The sequence below is a fragment of the Pseudorca crassidens genome, chromosome 2 (genome assembly GCF_039906515.1).
Source record: "Pseudorca crassidens isolate mPseCra1 chromosome 2, mPseCra1.hap1, whole genome shotgun sequence".
Taxonomy (NCBI): domain Eukaryota; kingdom Metazoa; phylum Chordata; class Mammalia; order Artiodactyla; family Delphinidae; genus Pseudorca; species Pseudorca crassidens.
The window spans coordinates 19,570,753-19,586,881 of record NC_090297.1 but is presented as its reverse complement, the minus strand read 5'-3'; positions in this window follow the sequence as shown (position 1 = coordinate 19,586,881).

Here is a 16,129-nt window from a genome sequence, read left to right as displayed (position 1 = left end):
TCATGTGGTGTTCTCCTGGGTGTGTGTTAACTGTCTTCAAATTTCCCCATTTTATAAGTATACCACTCATACTGAATTAGGACCCAACTGAATGAGCTCATTTTAACTTGATTAGCTCTCTAATGACCCCATTTCCAAATAAGGTCACAGTCTGAGGTATGGGGATTAGGACTTCAACATATGAATTTTGTTGGGGCATATGTATTAGAGAAACAGAACCAATACACACACACACGCATGTATATGTAGTTTTATGTACACGTGTATATATACAATCTCTATATAAATCTCTCTATGTAGATAGATTTATTATAAGAAACTGGCTCACATGATTTTGGAGACTGAGAAGTCCCATGATCTGCCATCTGCAAGCTGGAGACCCAGGAAAGCCAGTGGTGCAATTCAGTCTGAGTCTGAAGGCCTGGGAACCAGGGGAGCCAAAGGGGTAAGTTCCAGTCCAAGGGCAGGAGAAGACTGATGTCCCAGCTCAACAGGACGGTGGGAAGAGGATGGATCCTCCCTTCCTCCACTTTTTGTTCTATTCAGGCTCCCAGTAGATTTCATGATGCCCACCCACACTGGGGAGGGTGATAAGCTTTACTGAGTCCACTGATTCAAATGCTAATCTCATCTGGAAACACCCTCACAGACACACTCATAAAGAATGTTCAATCTGGGCACCCTGTGGCCCAGTCAAGTCGACACATAAAAGTAACCATCACAGTGCATACTGCGATCCATAATTGGAAGGGACTGTGTTTCCTCTACTTGAACTTGGGTGGACCTTTGTAACTGTGATGGAAGTGACGCTGAATGACTTCTGAGGCTCGGTCACAGAGGCAATATGGCTTCCATCTGGTTCTCTCTCAGGAATCCAGCCACCACATCAAGAAGAACATGCATAGGCTGTGTGAAGGTCTCAATCAACAGGCAGCATCAACTGCCAGATGTTTGAGTGATATTTGCTATTTCAGTCCCCAGCCTTCGGGTCTTCCCACTGAGGCACCAGATGTTATGTAGCAGAGTCAAGCCATCCTGCCCATGTCTTAGCCACAGAAACTATGAGAGCTAATTAGTTATGGCTGTTGTTTTAAGCTGCTAAGTTTTGGGATGATTTGTTACGCAGCATAGCTAACTAATACATGCTACCCACCTCATAGTGTTCTTGTGAAGTTTAAATGAACCAGCAGCTGGAATAAATCTGGTATAATGCTTGACATATAGCAACTTAGAAAAAACTTATTAGTAGATAAATTAAAAAGTGGGACATTATAATTTTAAAGTACACAGCAGTTTCTGTTACTACATGTAATTAAAAGAAGAAAAGGGAATTCTAAAAGCCATTTAACATTTAAACATTTCACTAATTCTGATCACACTTTTGCTCTACTAGACTGATTTTTTTTTTTTTTTTGCCAGACGTGCTAAGAGATGGGATTTTATTGGGTGAGAAACAATGATCTTTTCCTTTGTTGTGGATACAGCCATTCTAAATCAGTGACATGTGAGTTAACCAGGTTTTCATAATATTTTGTATATTATTAGGGAGAAAAGAATTTTGGTTTCATAATGCAGCCTCACAAAAGTTTTCAGCAAAATTAGACTATATAAATAAGATCAAATTTATGTCTGTACATTTTTCTAAAGAGGTTGTACAAATGGCCAATAAACACACAAAAAAGATACTCAAAACCATTAACCGTCAGAGAAATGCAAAGTAAAACTACAAGGAGATACACTTCACACCTGCTAGCTATAATCAGAAAAACAGATAATAACAAGTGTTGGTGAGGATGTGGAGAAATTGAAACTCTCCATAAACCACTGGCAGGAATATAAAATGGGGCAGCTGCTTTGGGAAACAGTCTGGAAGTTCCTGAAAAGGTTAACATAGAGCTTGACCCAAAAATTCTACCCCTGGGTATGTGCCTAAGAGAAAAGAAGACATATTGCCACACAAAAACTTGTAAGCAAATGTTTGTAGCAGCATCCTTCATAATAGCCTAAAAGTAGAAGCAATCAAATGATGAATGGATAAAGAAAATGTGGTATATCCATATAATGGAATATTATTCAGCAATAAAAAGGAATAAAGTACTGATACCTGCTACAACATGGATGAATCTTGAAAATATTTGCTAAGTGACACAAGTCAGACTCTAAAGGCCACATATATTGTATGGCTCCATTTATATTAAATGTCCAGAATAGGAAAATCCATAAAGCCAGAAAGTAGGTTAGTGGTTGCCAGGGGCTGGGTGGATGGGGGAGGGAGTGATGGTGAATGACTGTTGATGGTTATGAGGTTTCCTTTGGGATGATGAAAATGTTCTAAAATTATATTATGGTTGATGGTTGCACAATCCTGTGAATATGCTAAAACCCACTGAACTGTGCACTTTAAAAAAGTGAATTTTATGGTATGAGAATTATATTTCAATAAACTGTTATGATTTCTATTTGTAATCATATCATGAGAAGACTTCCATTGAGTTTGGAAGGTCTGTTTAGTGTGCAGCCTTCACAAAATTCACTTTGGTGTGATTTCCAGGAGGCTTCTTGAGAAGACAAAGCAGATTCCCAAGAGACACGTGTGATGGCCCATCCAGAGAAATATCAACACCTCAATTAAAAATTTCATTTAACAAGCTCTACTGAGCACCTGTTATATGTTAGGAAGTGTTCTAGAAGTTTGACTACATCAACAAACAAAATTTAAGCGTTGATTTTCGTTAAGCTGCTTCTCACATGGACAACTCTAAACTGATCACTCCAGGAAGAGTGGCAGCAGTTATCAATTGACTGATATTAGCAAGAATTTGTGACTTCCCTCCTGCTATTTTGGAGAGGTTTGACCAACTTAAAGAAAAAAGAGGGAGATGTGAACATATAGCTTTTGTAAAAGTTCTTCTTTGCCATGCTTAAGAGAGTCAATAGCAGTTAAGAAAGGCTTTGGCTGTAAATAATAGAAATCTCAACTAATGCTGGCTTGAACAAAGAGAAGATTGTTTGTCTCAAAAAATGTGGAGGTAGGGCTTCCCTGGTGGCGCAGTGGTTAAGAATCCGCCTGCCAGTGCAGGGGACACGGGTTTGACCCCTGGTCCGGGAAGATCCCACATGCTGCGGAGCAACTAAGCCCGTGTGCCACAACTACTGAGCCTGCTCTCTACAGCCTGCAAGCCACAACTACTGAAGGCCGCGAGTCACAACTATTGAAGCCCATGCGTCTAGAGCCCATGCTCCGCCACAAGAGAAGCCACTGCAATGAGAAGCCCGCGCACCACAATGAAGAGTAGCCCCCACTCGCCGCAACTAGAGAAAGCCTACGCACAGCAACGAAGACCCAATGCAGCCAAAAATAACAAATAAATAAAATAAATAAATTAAAAAATAATGTGGAGGTAGGCAATTGTTCAGTGGCTTGAAAGATCGCCAAGGACCTAGGATCAGTCCTTTTTTCTACTTTGGCATCCTTAGCGTATTGGCTTTTTGTGTTTGTGTTTGTTTCCTGTGGTCACCAGATGGTGCCTAGCACTAGGTACAATGTCCTCTTACCAGTGCCCAGGGAGGAAGAGAGGGGTAAGGTCCAAAAATATTTCTCCTCTGGAGGCTCAATTTATTCTAGAAACATTTCCCAGAGTATCATGGACTAGAACATGATGGTGAGCTGTATCAGTGCATGATGTATACAACCAGTGGGGTGGCCGGGATTTGATGATTAAGTCTGGGTTCAGCTGGGCCTGGCTCTGGGCTTCACTCCAGTCTGGGTTGGCTCCATGAATCTCCTTCTGAGGCCCATGAGGACAAGGGGGTACAACAATGGCACAAGCATATTTCAAGCCCCAGCTTGGATCACATGGTGCAACATGCCATTGGCTGAAGCAAGTCACATGGCCAAGCCCAAAGTCAGGGGACAGGGAGTCCCACTCAGTCCACTATAAGGTCATGGTAGCGGGTGAGATATAATCCTACTTCTGGGGAGGGAAGGCCACACCTGCCTTGCCCTAGACCAGTCAATAGGGCTTGGATTGCCATGGATGGCTTAGACCAAGCCGGGCTCATGAAGTCGTAAGGTGTAGTTGTTGAGAGCATGGCCTCTGGAGAAGGACTTCGGGGATCAAAACCTAGCTTCTCCACATACCAGCTGCTTGATCTGGGGCAATCAATTTCATGTCTCAGATTGCTCAACTGTAAAATGAGGATAACAATAGCCCCTGTTGTAAAGACTACATGTGCTTCTAACAATGTTCAGCGCACACTAGGTCTGCATAAATGTAGCTCTGATACTCTGGGGCCAGGGGAGGGGAGGGTCTTGCTGCTCTTGCTGTCCCTGGAACTGTAGGTTTGCACGTCTTTCTCATTCCTCCCAAACAGCTCACCAGCTAATGCACCACGATTGCTTTTTCATTAGTAGCCACAGAATTCACATCCAGTAGCTCTCGACCACTGAGGTTTGCAGTTAATGGTGGCCTCATACACGAAAAAAACGAAGCTGCATGATTTACTCCAGATTTGTTAGTCTGGAATCGGCCACTGGAATAAAGACTGCCATGCATTACCTGCTCTTGGGCCAAGCAGAAGAGAAAAAGACTGTCTTCACCAGATGGTCCACGTGCTGGGGCTCCAGATTTCTCAGGGGTTCCAAGTGTGTTCATTCCAGAGAATTCTCAATCAAAGCGCAACCCCAGGCAGACACATTTTCACACTAGCATGCCCACAGCATGTGTGGGAAAAAAGGGGAAGATCTGTGTAGATCTAAGTCAAACTAATTAGCTGTCAGCTGCATTGCATCTGGAGATCAAATATAAACTGTTGGCATCAAAAATCGTTCCAGTCCCTGTCATTTCCGTGCTCTTGGTACCAGGCCATCCTTTGTAGCACAGCCCTAATGTGTTTCTTCACAATGACAATGATCCAGCAGCCCGCCAAGCATGGTATCCCAAGTCATCTGCTATTGGCAACTGTAGCGCCCCTTCATTTTGTGCCAGGTGGAGTTAGATGAAACTAACGGGGATGAATAGGTGGGAGTGGGTCATTGCATTGTCAGTATGTTGGAATGCAAACATTTCCACAGTTACCCATTAACAGGGTCCTTTACCATTGCTACTGTTCCGTGTGTGCAAAGATCACAAAGTCCAGGGTCTGAAACAGGTTCGTTTTAGCTAATCTCCTGCTGAATTTCATCAATTACACCAGGTCGAAGTGGTTCATTCATCGATAGGGGGTTGGAGGGCTGGGGTGTGGATTTTGCCTTTCAGAAGAGGTATGTGCATCTGGACAATGGGAGAGTGGCCAGAGAACAGAGCCAGCAGTGGTTTTATTCTATTTAGATATTTTAAGTGTTTTTCCCCCTGTGGAAAATAATCTGTTTTTAGTTTAAGTTGATTTAAAATTGCTGCCATGTCATCGTAAATAAAGTGACATCTCATTTCTTTAAAGAAGCTTGGAATATGGTTATGGAATCCCAAGTACACAAATGACAAATTGGCTTTATGAATTTGATTCTTCTCCATGGCAAAAGATGTGTAATTTTTAGTACACTTTAAAAATCAAAGAATAGTTGGTGTAGGGTACCACTAAGAACCATCCACTAGGTGGCAGTATACCTCTAGGTTTTTAACATGTAACCCAGCAGTTCTCAAACCATGGTACCTGGACTAGCAGCATCAGCATTGCCTGGGATTTAGTTAGAAAGGTGAATCTTTTGGTTCCACCCCAGACCTATTGTATCAGAAAGTCTTGGAATGGGGCCCAGTAATTGTGTTTTTAAAAGTCCTCCAGGGACTTCGCTGGTGGCGCAGTGGTTAAGAATCCCCCTTCCAATGCAGGGGACATGGGTTCAAGCTCTGGTCCGGGAAGACCCCACATGCCTCAGAGCAACTAAGCCCGTGCGCCACAACTACTGAGCCTGCGTTCTAGAGCCCGAGAACCACAACTACTGAGCCCACGTGTCACAAGTACTGAAGCCCACATGCCTAGAGCCCATGCTCTGCAACAAGAGAAGCCACCATCATGAGAAACCCACACACCGCAGTGAAGAGTAGCCCCCGCTCGCCACAACTAGAGAAAGCCCACGCTCAGCAATGAAGACCCAACGCAGCCAAAAAGAAATAAATAAATAAATTTATAAAAAGCCCTCTGGGTGATTCTGTTATGCTCTCAAGCTTAAGAGCCATTGATCTAGTTAAGCTTAGGTCTTTCTGTGATCTGAAAATGCCAGCATTACAGGCGACAAAGTCTGGTGGGCTTTAGCCACAAGTATTGTGATTGAGAGACACTAAGAGGCACCCATTCTTAATATCTTTTATACTGGACTTTTCCCAGTGTCTAAAATGTCCCCCATTAATCGTGACTTAGGGTTAAAGTATAAAAAGCCGCAGAAGGAAGTGAGGAAGTGAACCTCTAGATCCAATATATTAACCATTATAATCCCATAACACCAAAGAACTATTTAGATTCTTGGGCCAAATCAGGCCCATTGGTTGTTTTTGCAAATAAAGTTTTATTGGAACACGGCCACACTCACTGGCATCTTGTCTATGGCTGCTTTCACACTGCAGAGGCAGAGTTGAGGAGTTGTGACAGAGACTGTATGGCCTGCAAAGACTGAAATAGTTACTGTCTGGTCCTTTACAGAAAAAGGTTTAGGTTTAGATAGAGTTATCTAGCAAGGCCTTGCGGGATTGGGTCACCAGACGCAGGACAGATGAGGGACCCAAGGTGGGAGACCTTGAGTAGTAATATGGGCAAAAGTGTGAGGGGTGAGGAGAAGAAAGGAGGAGCAGTATGGGGGAGAGGAGGGGGCTGCGTGAGGGTTGCAGGGACACTGAGATGCTACAAATGCCCCCAAATCCAAATACCAGCCAGCAAATCTACTAACTAGAATCATTTTGACTCATCTGCAAATAACTATTTATTCATTTATAATCAGCTAAAATGATTCTTATGGGGACTTTTCATTCACTTACTTTCAAAGAACTTGGAGTGGGCAAGCAGGTTAAAAGCACAGTGAAAAATAAGATGTTTGCTGATAAAACAGAATGGACCATGTTCATCAGACCTCTTTCCATTTATTTCCATTCTCAGTACAAGCTATTAGGCTGGAATTTCTTGAGCAATGTTTCCATGCATTTTAAGCCTATTTTCTGGACAGTTTTCATGCATGGCATCTACTGGATTTCCACAACAGCACTGACAAATATACCTCAACCCTTCCATTTATTGAGAGAGGAAACGCTCAGAGAAGGCAGGTAACTTTTAGGTCAAATAGGTGGACCCTGGACTTGAAACCCCATGAACTAAGGGCGGCCTTAGAGCTGGGTCCACTGTTTCGTGTTCCCTCTGTCTTGAATGTCTTTCTAATTGTGCTATTCTTGGTGTTCTTTTTATGATCTGGCAGCTAGGCCTTGCAGTCTTATTTAAATTGTTATATTATTACCTTCTTAGTAAGACTCTAATTAATTAATCATATAGAAATGTTCCCTGTTTAGTCCATTAAGTTAAATGGAGGTCTTTAGCAGAGCCTTGTGTGAGGCGTGTCGGTCTCATTGGTGGCTCTGACCAAACATCTCAGAGACACTAGCCAGGGGCGTCAAAGGCAAGAGGCCGGTATTCAGAACAGATGCACCTGCAACTTGCCACCGTTGGGCAACAGGAAGAGAATCAGACAAAACCAAGCTCCGTTGGCCAGGATAATTTGTGAGACCCTGTTCTAGGTCTTGACTTTCAGTGTCGGCCTGTGGAAGAACAAATTACCTCGGCCTGGGAATGGCTCCCCATCTCCAGCCTCAGACTGGCTTTGGCAGCTGGCAGAGTTCCTTTTGGTGAGCAGAGAATCCTACAAGGGCATCTGGAAATAGATGTGCCAGGGAGCACATTGCTCTTTTATTCTTTGGTGTTTAGTTTGTTATCTTGGGAAGTGTTGACAGGTGTACAGATCAGAATTAATAAGTGTGGGTGCCTTTGGAGAAACACCCGCCCTGAAGGTCTCGATCTCCTCCATCCTTATTTTTTTCAGGAGGTACTGAAGGCGGAGTAGGGTCATGGCTTATACAGCATCAGGTACGGGTAATTGGACACTTTCATGACCTAACACCCTCCGGCTTCCTTCCCAGTCCGGCCACACTATTGGAGGACACAGGTCGGTGACATGGTCTTTAGGATCACATCACCTGGAGGTGAGGCAGCTCAGAGGACATGTTCCCAGGGGATTTGGTTACCTGTGAAACTGACCTCTTGGAAGGCTCCAGAGGACTTGTTCCCAACAAGTGACCTCCAGCCTGTATGGGTGAGAGGTGGACATGGAAGCTGATGACCTTGAGGGACCTGGGAGTCGCAGAGGTTGTCTGCTGGCTGGGCAGGTCCATGGGGATGGAGTGAGGCATGGGAGAGCAGCACACACTGATACAGTTTTCACAGAGAATGGACTGATGGGGGTAGGAAGATCACAAAACTTAAAAAAGGTGGAGAGGCTATAAGAAGAGGCCTAAAGATCTATCCCCTGTAGAGGAAACTTCCCACGCAGGAGCTCACTTAGTGTGTTTGCAGCCCCATGAGTGGGTGGTGTGGTTAAGGACCCAACCACCAGCCACAAGTCTTCTCAACTTGGCCTGTGTGCTGAAGCTCGCCTCAGAGGCCCAGGCTCCATCTTTCCCTCTCCCTGCGCTCCTGCCGTCTGTCCGGAGTCCCTGCCTGTCAGTTCGGGTCCCACATGGTACTGACCTTCTAATGGGCATGGCTTCGCCTGGCTGGGCCCCGCCTGGGAGAACTCTGATCTGCTGTGTCCCACATGCATGCCGGCCCCGTGGCAGTGTTCTGGATGCTTCCTGGCGTGCAGAGAGCTGGCCAGGGTCTTTTTGGGGTCTCGAACTGGAGCCGGGGCCCTCACGTTCCTGCCGCTTGGCAGAGCTGTCTCCGAACGCCTGTCAGCCGGTGAAGGCAGGAGTTGGGCACAACAGCTGCAGAAATCAGGCTGGGTCAAAAGAGCTTAGCTTGCAGATAAAAGAAAATTGCTTTGGAAAGAAACAAGCTACAAATAACTTATAATGACCAGAGCCGGGCCCCGACCGCTTTGCTCTGGGTTTAGTGAAACATCGCAAGATATTTTTTCAAAGCCCTGAATTTGGCCACACCTGAAATGTCCTTTGCCAAATGCTTTCCTCCTCGCCTTAATTTTTAAAGTCGAGTCTTTGGAAGGCCATCTCCCCTGCGGTTTCAGATTCACTTATTCTTCACACGTCACGAGGCTGTCTGGTGAGTAAGAGCTGTGAGTGGGAGCAGATTGTAGGGATCAGAGGCCAAAGCAGGAAAGATTTGGTCCATCCCCTAAGCACATCCCCCTACACAGAGAGAAATACATATTCCTCCATAATACATATTTCTCCAGAAATTCTTCCACATGGAGAGAAAGTTCTGGAAACAAGTGACAGGTTTGGGATCCTTAATGCAGGTGGGAGGTACCTCTTCAGTCACCCCTGGGGCACCGTAGTAACACGAAGGACCCTTTCTGGTGCCTGAAATCCTCTTCACTTTGCTCTTCTCTTGGATTCTAGAAATGCTCCAGAACCCAAACCCCAGACTCCCAGAGGCCTGTCACACAGTGAGCAGCTGGGATAGAGTTCACATTGATCATCTTCTTCCCCAACCCCTCCCCAGCTCTTCCCAGCATCCTGGCTTTTAGGGGGTCCTGTGATTGGCTTCCGTGGAGCTGACCCAGGAGCCTCAGCTCTGGAATCAGGCCCAGAGCTCCAAGGTCCCCCAGGGACACAGAAATAGAGTCCTGAAGCCTTTGGCTACTGGTGTCCAGCTGCCCCCCCGGGATCCTGCCTCACTCCCCGCTGGACTCTGAATCAGAGGTGTAAGAGCAGACAGGGTGTCATTCAGCCACTCAATGGCGATGACTTGGAATTGAACTTGGGATCAAAACCTTGGGGTTTGCTCCTCAACAGCAATGCAGGGCTGGAGATGACGGAGAACAGTATTTCACACACACACAGCCTCTTTCTTTTGGCCTCATGTTGGAAAAATCTGCAACAATGCCTTCTGAGTCAATTCCACTGGGGCTCTGGTGACAAACAACTCTGGTTGTGTCTGGTGGTTTACAGTGTCACCAGAGCCCTTTGATGGAATTGTAGCTGTTGCTCTGTGCCGTCATTGTCTCCCGCCTCTGTCTCTCTTGGCTTCTGGGCCTCTGTTTCTCTCTCTCTCAACATGGCATGAGCTGCAACCAAATTGGAATGTGTACTTGGGCAGCCTCTGTCCTGAGTGACCATAGGCTGGCATGTCTTGGCACAGGTGCCCTGGTGGAGCCAAACAGATGAATGGGTAATTAAACAGAGTGTTTCTTTACTGATGCTCATTTCCCTGGTTCCAAATTTATTGCTTAATTAAAGGGCGTTCACAGCCAGCCAGAGATGCTAGCTCTTTCTTTCCTTGTGCCAATGGATAGTTCATATAATACCCCCTTTTGCCTTTAATTCTCTCTCTCTCTCTCTCTCTCTCTCACACACACACACACACACACACACACACACGCACACACACACACACACACACACACACGGAGTCTTAGATCAAATAAAAGCACTGGCTTTTGGTAATTTGAGATTACTCCCTGGATAAGACCTGGATATTCTTTGCCCCAGCACAAGGCAAGAAGACTAGCGCTAGCTCCTCCCTTCAATGGCCATTTAATGGGCCGGCATTTGGGTCCAGGGAGAAAGGTGTCGAGGGGAGGCAGCCCCGACCACACTGTGGCTGGCAGGGCCGGTGGAGACACAGAGGACCCGACTTCCCGGAGGTTGCCCCCAGATCTGCATTGCCCCACAGGCTGCTCTCTGCTGCTGCCTTGGACGCCCTCCTGCCTCCGCCGCACCCCACATTGCCCTCATTCCTTCTGCTGCCCCATGCAAGATGAGCCTGTATGCTTTGGAACACAGCAGACTATTGTTCCAAAGACAATAAAAAAGATTGGGAAATGCAGTGGCTCCCCTGTGCCCCCAAGTTAGAATTCGACGTGTGTGTTCGAAATTCTCTGGCCATCTCGTGGGTCAAGGTAGGACAAGCGAGAAGGAACAAGAGAAAAAGGAAAAAGGGCTGCAATCAGGCACCCCAAAAATAAGATGAAAAGAGACAGCTGCTCCCTTAACCTCCTGTGACTGATTTAAAGCTTCAGTAGTAGCCCGCGTGGAGTTCTCGAACAGCGTCTGCCTCATCATCATGGCCATTAAGCCGAGCGCAAATGACCCGGGAGGGCCCTCAACCCGTCAGGCCGCTGTCACCAGCGTGGTTTATGGCTTCTGAGCACCAGGTTCCCCATGGGCAACACGATCCCTTTTTCCCTCGCCAGTGAATCTGGACTTGTGAGCTCGTAAATTCAGCAGGGTTTCCCAGGGGCAGACGGACATCTCCGTGGTACGGGGTGAGGATTTACGGCTGAGTTACCGGGAGCCAGAGGTGACCAGTGGAAGCATTGGAGGGAGGATGCTGACTCACCTGCCCAAGGCAGCAAAAGGTGCCCACGCTGGTGGCTCCAAAGGAGTGATGCTTTGTCGGCGTGATTCGTTACTGGGCCCAGCTGACATTTACGGAGGCACTCGGCACCTCCCGTCAGGGGGTTGAGCCAGGATTCAATCTCAGCCTGACTCCCTGGCCTGCCTCTCCCCACAGGGGCAGGTGGCTCCTCACTGCTCACCGTGGGCCCTTTCCCTGCTGCTTCACTCCCTGGGCTGCCTCTGCTCCGCCTGGGGCTGGCTTTGCCCATTTAGGACAACCTGGGGCTGAATGTATCAACACAGAGGTGGACGCCTAGGGTTCCCGATGGGCAGCTCACAGGCAGGGGCAGGGCATTGCCTCCTCTCACCCACCCAGCTTGCTCCTGCTCTGTGCGAACGTCCCCAGTGTCCCCTGAGTGGCCCCCATCTCCAGTCCTCTGAATTCCTATCGTTGCTTGTATTCCTTTTCTGGAGCCCCCCTTCGAGGTTCAAATCCTCTCTCCGTCCTTACCAGCTCTTACTGTCCTTACCAGATCGAGACCTTCAGGGCGGGTGTTGAACTTGGATATATTACTTAACCTCTCTGGGCCTCAGTTTTTCACCTGTAAAATAGGGGTTTTTACAGGGTGCCTTCGTCGTAGAGTTGTTGGGAGGATTACAAGAGCACCCCCACGTGTCTGGCCCATAGCCCGGTTGAGAAATGTCAGCTTTTTATTGATGTTCTCATCACCGACTCACCCAGCGCACACCTGCCAGGCGTAGCGGCGAGACCACCTGCCTGGCGTCACGTTGAGTGTGTGTGTCTCATTCCTGGAAGCCCCTCGAAGACTGGATCCCACCTCTGTAGCCCTAGACAGGCCCCCCCCGTGTCAGAGGAACCACAGACGAACTTCAATTGCAGACTGACCAGGGCGGGGCCAGGTCCCCGAGTCTTGTATCCTGGGAGGTGTGTTGATCCGGCTTCTCAGGAGACTCGAGGCCACCTAGGAAACCTGTGTCCTGATAGTGACTCCAGAGCTGTTTAGCGGGGGAGGGCGTGATGATCTGAAAGGCTTCTCTCCAGCCTGTCCTGGGTGCTCTGGGGCCTCCCCAGTGCCGGTTCCCCAGGGTTGTCATGCTGCCTGCTCCCCAGCTCCGTGATTTCACCATCTGGACCCTGTGTACCCCTGACCCTCCTGTGTCTCCCGCTCCTTCCGGGCAGGGGGTGCCCACATGGCCCGGAGGTATGCCAAGCTCCCCTGCGGGGTGGGGTGGGCCGCTTGTGCTTCCTGCCGGCCCTCGCACACATTGTTGGTGTAGACAAAGGGAATGGAGTTTTGGTTTCAAGGTGTGATCCAACCCGGCACATCCATCAGGCCCTGCTGTCGCCCTCTTTCTTTTTCTCCCCTTCTCATTTCCGCTTTGGGCTGTGGAGGGGAAATAGCAATTGTGAAAAGGCCACTTGTCAAGATAAAAATCACAGTGCTCGACAGCGCTGCTGCCTCGGGCCGGGCAGCCCAGCCAAGTGCCAGGGGGCAGCGCTAAGTGTCGCTGCCCCAGGTGGAGGTGGAGCTGCCCTGCCTGGCTTGCAATCCCTGCCTCTTCCTGGCTGTGCCTCCTAATGGCTCTGTGCCTGTTTCCTCATAGGTCTAATGGGGATAATAATTCCTATATCACAGGACTGGAAAGACTGGAAGGGAGAATTCAACGAGTCCCTTCATGTAAAGTCCCCGGAGCAGTTCCTGGCGGAGAGTAAGCTCTCCATACAGCATGCCATTTTATCAGGAAGCAGAAAGGGGCCACGATTTTTGTGGGAAAGTCCAGCATCCACTGGGAGTTTGGATGGGAGCATTTGCACCCGGGATGGATGTTTCCAAACCCAGCTGTTCATCAGGATCACCCAGGGAACTTTAAAAACTTCATCCCGGGCTTCCCTGGTGGCGCAGTGGTTGAGAGTCTGCCTGCCGATGCAGGGGACGCGGGTTCGTGCCCCGGTCCAGGAAGATCCCACATGCCGCGGAGCGGCTGGGCCCGTGAGCCATGGCCGCTGAGCCTGCGCGTCCGGAGCCTGTGCTCCGCAACGGGAGAGGCCACAACAGTGAGAGGCCTGCGTACCGAAAAAAAAAAAAAAAAAAAACAACTTCATCCCACCAGAGTGTCTACTATTTCATTCATGGACGTGATGTTTAGAAGCTCAGGCTTGCGGGGGGTGACTGGCCTGGGTTCTACTTTGGGCTCCCACCACTCAGAGGCTGATCACTGGACAAGTAATCTGACTTCACTGAGACTCAGTTTGTTCATCTGCAAAATGGGTACCCTTGGGGCTGCAGCCAGGATCCAATGGGATGAGGTAGCTAATTCTGCGGTGACTTAGTTCTTCACTTGGTTCCTGGGCAAGGTACTGGGCTGCAACCATGAGAGGCAAACCCCCGGCCCCCCGGGACAGCAGACAGAACAGAGGCTGGGATGCTGGTGTTTCTCAGGAGTCCTAACTAGTCATGAGTTTAAAACACCTCATGGATGCCGGCACTCCTTTTGAGTTGCTGTGACCTGAAGACCAAAAGAAACCGAGGCCTTGGCTCTTCCCCCTGGTGGCCTCGCATCTGTCACACGCCAGAGGAGCCACTTTGGCCTGTGCTGCTCATAGGCCCAGCAGCTCGAGAGCTGCGCTGGACGGCGGTGGAGGCCTGGCAGGCGCTGCTCTGTTCCCTGCGCGCTTCCCTTTGTTCCCCCACCAGACCAGATGCCACAATGATTACAGAGAGCAAATCCTCCTTAGGTTCTGTATCACCCAAGCAGGGTCTGCGTCTGAGGAACAGGAAGGCTGGTTCCCTAATCCAAATTAGATCGGGGTGGGGAGGGGGGCCGTGCGGGGCTGACTGCAGGCCCCGCGCCTGGGGGTCCTCGGCGCTATGGCTCAAAGACGGGTCCCAGGGACCACCCGCGGGAGGGGGCGTGTGAGCGCGTGTGAGAGGGTGTGAGTGTGTGAGAGGGTGTGAGTGTGTGTGAGGGTGTGAGGGTACGAGGCTGTGTGGGGCTGTGTGAGAGGGTGTGAGTGTATGAGGATGTGTGTATGAGGGTGTGTGAGAAGGTGTGGAGGTGAGAGTGTGAGTGTGCTTTCGTGAGTGTGAGTGTATGAAAGAGTGTGGCTCCATGTTTGTGCACGCGAGCTGTGTGATAAGGTGTGTGAGTATGTGTGCGTGTGTGCTGAGGGTGTGGGAGGGAGGAGGGAGCTTGGTCAGAGCCCTCCGCTGGGGATGGGGGACAGAGAGGCCCTCTGTGGATTTTACCACGGTTCCTGCAGGTCCCAGAGTTGCTCCCCCGTGCCCGCCGGCACCTGAGGTCCGGCAGCAGTGCTCCCTTTGTCCCCTCCTCCTGCCCCCTGCCCTGTAGGCTGGGGACGGATGTTCTCAGGCTAAGCTCTCAGGACCATCTCTCCTGTCCCCTCTAAGGGTGACGTGTTACATTTGCTCCCACCTACAGGGGCCCCTCACGGCCAACCTGTCACCTCTGCCCCCAGTGCCCACTGCTGAGTGGGCGAAGCCACCAGATCATTTTGCAAGTGGGTCAGGCAGTGGTGGTGTGGGTGCTTCTCTCTGGAATTCGTCGGGGGGCCACCCCCAAGTAGACAAGGGAGAGGCAAGCGTGGTGCCTGGGCGGGGGGGCCGGGAGAGCGGCGGAGCATCAGGACACGGGGGATGTGCGGGGGTGGGGATCTGGCTGAAGGGAAGCAGCCAGGCCCCCCAGACTTCGGGCCTTGTGGATTGGTAAGGGCCACCTCTCTCAATCTTGAGACCACTTGGGGTGACAAACTTCTTATTTTGCCAGTTGAGGATGTTAAAACTGTGGCCAAAAATAGACCACCATTATCATATCATAAAAGGAAGGACATTTTAAAAAAGGGAAGTGACATAGTCTCATGTTAAAGAACAGTATTTTCCAAGAAAGAACATTTAGTGACTTTCCTAGAACATGTTTTACCTTGGACCAGTGAGAGTCCAAGTGGGCAGAGAGTGGGGGGGAGGCAGGTTCTGGGACCCAGGGGTTGAAACCACTGATAGGGTGAGCGCAACAATGAGGAGGGACCACCAGCCCTGCTCCTTCTGCCCTGGGTGCTGGGACATTGTGTGTAGCAGTGAGTCCGGGTCTGAGTCTACGGGAACTAGCGGGGGAAAACAGGGTGGTGTGATACCTGAAACCACCTCAGGGTGTGGGGATGTCCAGCTTGAGGATGTTTCCCCTGTTCAGGTCCTATGCCATGACTTACTAGCTGTGTGACTTTGAGAAGTAACTAAACCTCTCTGGGCCTCCATTTTTTCATTTGCATGATGGAAGTGCCCATCTTCCATGGTTGCTGGAAGGATTAAATGAATTAATACACCGAGAGCCTCAGTATAGCCCCTGAGGCACAGAATTCAATCTGTGACAGTTATTATTATTATTATTATTATTATTATTATTATTGGGGCTCAGTCCACCTTTTTGGACAAATCTCATGTGCAGAAGGATTCAGACCTTCTCTGTGTGGCTCTGGAGGACAAAGCCCACATGAATACATGCTGTGAGCCAGGCTATGTATCAGACAACTTTACACATGATATTACAGGGGGCTCTTATTTTTTGGGTGAGGAATCCGAGTCTCAGAGGGCGAACAATTT